The following is a 3723-nucleotide window of genomic DNA, read 5'->3' on the forward strand; positions in this document are numbered from 1 at the left end:
CCTACGTCTCTGCCAGTCGCAAGGAAACTGTATTTGAAGGTGAAGGTGATTTTGTAGACATGTGTGAAAGACATGTTCTGAAATGCAAGTGTTGTTGTTTGGAGAGCACATCGGTTACGTGTCAGATGTGTAGCCAAGCAGTAATTTGTCGCCATAGCTGCAAATATTAGCCGGTAATATGAAGTGTTGTCAGCTAAAGTCTGATGATGCAGACGACCGTAAGGACGAAGTACACAAGAGTACCGCTAGGCCGCGCCTCTTTAGCTCAGTGGTAGAGCACTGGTCTAATAAACCAGTGGTCGTAAGTTCCATCCTCACAGGAGAAAGAAGAATTTTGGAAATCAGTTGCGCGTCGTGGCCGTATAGCAAACAGCACCTGTGATGACGAACAATTAGCGACAGGCATTTTTTTAAGAATTACTCTCAGATGCGATTAAGGCGAATGGCGCAGATAAAGCATTTGCCAAAGCGGTACAGCATAAGGTGGGAAGAGGCAGTCTGAATTACATTTTATAGATGTATTTCTCACATATTTCAGAGCCTCTCGCGATCTTCGTCGTCGTCGTCGTCGTCGTCGTCGTCGTCGCCGCCGCGTCTGCAGAAGTACCAAATGGCCATCGTAGCAAATGCGGCGAGGGCCGCACTGCCTTCGATTCCGAATGCACAAAGTGTGTGGTCTTGTTTCTCAGTCTATATTTGGTCGGTCTCGTCAGAGGTTGAATGTAATGAATGGGTGGGAAAGAGCAAAAGGCAGCGGCTGTGTAGAACGAAAACACAAATCCTCAGGGCTGTGAGCGTTTCGAGATGAGTCGTATACATGTAAATATTGGACGTCAGTGACCGTGTGGCCTAGTGGATAAGGCGTCGGACTTCGGATCTGAAAATTACATGTTCGAATGCTGTCACGCTTGTGTTTTTCCAGATCTGAAAAAGAAACATACCGTTTTAATGTAGCAATTGAGCAGTACGAAACCGTCTGAATGTTGCTGTTGACCATTTTTTGCTTGGAGATGCTCTTGAGCTTGAAACACACACAGCAAGACCGGTGTTAACTAGCGAAATGGTCGGCAGAGTGCCGACACAGCGAGTTTTGACTATCACTTGCACATCTAAAACAACGTCGGAAAGTAACTCGTTCGGCTATTGAGTCACATAAAGTATGTGTGTTAATTTTGAAGCCACTAGCTCTGCTTGTTGTCATGCAATTTCTTTGCCTCTCAGAAATGATTATGACATAAAAGTGAAGTACGTGACGAGTGTGACGTTAGGAAAACATTAGGCAGCATGGAGAGATTCTGTATGGGACCACCCAACCCAAACGAGTACTGTGTGACGTGCTACCCGGCAGGTATTCATCGAGGTAGCCGGCTAGTTCAGTCGGTGGAGCGTGAGAATCTTAATCCTAGGATTGTTGGTTCGAGCCCCACGCTGGGCGCGAACGGAATTTTGTTCCGCTGCAGATGTAAATTACCGTTTTTCTAATTAACGAGATTTAATGGAAATAGCAACATTAAACTTTGCCTACGTCTCTGTCAGTCGCAAGGAAACTGTATTTGAAGGTGAAGTTGATTTTGTAGACATGTGTGAAAGACATGTTCTGAAATGCAAGTGTTGTTGTTTGGAGAGCACATCGGTTACGTGTCAGATGTGTAGCCAAGCAGTAATTTGTCGCCATAGCTGCAAATATTAGCCGGTAATATGAAGTGTTGTCAGCTAAAGTCTGATGATGCAGACGACCGTAAGGACGAAGTACACAAGAGTACCGCTAGGCCGCGCCTCTTTAGCTCAGTGGTAGAGCACTGGTCTAATAAACCAGTGGTCGTAAGTTCCATCCTCACAGGAGAAAGATGAATTTTGGAAATCAGTTGCGCGTCGTGGCCGTATAGCAAACAGTACCTGTGATGACGAACAATTAGCGACAGGCGTTTTTTTAAGAATTACTCTCAGATGCGATTAAGGCGAATGGCGCAGATAAAGCATTTGCCAAAGCGGTACAGCATAAGGTGGGACGAGGCAGTCCGAATTACATTTTATAGATGTATTTCTCACATATCTCAGAGCCTCTCGCGATCGTCGTCGTCGTCGTCGTCGTCGTCGTCGTCGTCGTCGTCGTCGTCGTCGCCGCCGCCGCCGCGTCTGCAGAAGTACCAAATGGCCATCGTAGCAAATGCGGCGAGGGCCGCACTGCCTTCGATTCCGAATGCACAAAGCGTGTGGTCTTGTTTCTCAGTCTATATTTGGTCGGTCTCGTCAGAGGTTGAATGTAACGAATGGGTGGGAAAGAGCAAAAGGCAGCGGCTGTGTAGAACGAAAACACAAATCCTCAGGGCTGTGAGCGTTTCGAGATGAGTCGTATACATGTAAATATTGGACGTCAGTGACCGTGTGGCCTAGTGGATAAGGCGTCGGACTTCGGATCTGAAAATTACAGGTTCGAATGCTGTCACGCTTGTGTTTTTCCAGATCTGAAAAAGAAACATACCGTTTTAATGTAGCAATTGAGCAGTACGAAACCGTCTGAATGTTGCTGTTGACCATTTTTTGCTTGGAGATGCTCTTGAGCTTGAAACACACACAGCAAGACCGGTGTTAACTAGCGAAATGGTCGGCAGAGTGCCGACACAGCGAGTTTTGACTATCACTTGCACATCTAAAACAACGTCGGAAAGTAACTCGTTCGGCTTTTGAGTCACATAAAGTATGTGTGTTAATTTTGAAGCCACTAGCTCTGCGTGTTGTCATGCAATTTCTTTGCCTCTCAGAAATGATTATGACATAAAAGTGAAGTACGTGACGAGTGTGACGTTAGGAAAACATTAGGCAGCATGGAGAGATTCTGTATGGGACCACCCAACCCAAACGAGTACTGTGTGACGTGCTACCCGGCAGGTATTCATCGAGGTAGCCGGCTAGTTCAGTCGGTGGAGCGTGAGAATCTTAATCCTAGGTTTGTTGGTTCGAGCCCCACGCTGGGCGCGAACGGAATTTTGTTCCGCTGCAGATGTAAATTACCGTTTTTCTAATTAACGAGATTTAATGGAAATAGCAACATTAAACTTTGCCTACGTCTCTGTCAGTCGCAAGGAAACTGTATTTGAAGGTGAAGGTGATTTTGTAGACATGTGTGAAAGACATGTTCTGAAATGCAAGTGTTGTTGTTTGGAGAGCACATCGGTTACGTGTCAGATGTGTAGCCAAGCAGTAATTTGTCGCCATAGCTGCAAATATTAGCCGGTAATATGAAGTGTTGTCAGCTAAAGTCTGATGATGCAGACGACCGTAAGGACGAAGTACACAAGAGTACCGCTAGGCCGCGCCTCTTTAGCTCAGTGGTAGAGCACTGGTCTAATAAACCAGTGGTCGTAAGTTCCATCCTCACAGGAGAAAGATGAATTTTGGAAATCAGTTGCGCGTCGTGGCCGTATAGCAAACAGTACCTGTGATGACGAACAATTAGCGACAGGCGTTTTTTTAAGAATTACTCTCAGATGCGATTAAGGCGAATGGCGCAGATAAAGCATTTGCCAAAGCGGTACAGCATAAGGAGGGACGAGGCAGCCGAATTACATTTTATAGATGTATTTCTCACATATCTCAGAGCCTCTCGCGATCTTCGTCGTCGTCGTCGTCGTCGTCGTCGTCGTCGTCGTCGTCGTCGTCGTCGCCGCCGCCGCTTCTGCAGAAGTAGCAAATGGCCATCGTAGCAAATGCGGCGAGGGACGC

At 46.5% G+C, this 3723-nt stretch overlaps 3 non-coding genes across 3 annotated transcripts; all 3 read left to right on the top strand.

Moving 5' to 3' along the window:
- Positions 1–254: 254 nt before the first annotated feature.
- On the top strand, positions 255–326 carry Trnai-aau (transfer RNA isoleucine (anticodon AAU)). The gene has a single exon. It is a non-coding gene; the product is annotated as a tRNA-Ile (tRNA).
- Positions 327–1774: 1448 nt separating this feature from the next.
- Trnai-aau (transfer RNA isoleucine (anticodon AAU)) lies at positions 1775–1846 on the top strand. The gene has a single exon. It is a non-coding gene; the product is annotated as a tRNA-Ile (tRNA).
- Positions 1847–3315: 1469 nt separating this feature from the next.
- Positions 3316–3387, top strand: Trnai-aau (transfer RNA isoleucine (anticodon AAU)). Its single transcript has one exon. It is a non-coding gene; the product is annotated as a tRNA-Ile (tRNA).
- Positions 3388–3723: the final 336 nt, after the last annotated feature.

This window comes from Schistocerca gregaria, chromosome 8, assembly GCF_023897955.1.
Source record: "Schistocerca gregaria isolate iqSchGreg1 chromosome 8, iqSchGreg1.2, whole genome shotgun sequence".
NCBI lineage: Eukaryota > Metazoa > Arthropoda > Insecta > Orthoptera > Acrididae > Schistocerca > Schistocerca gregaria.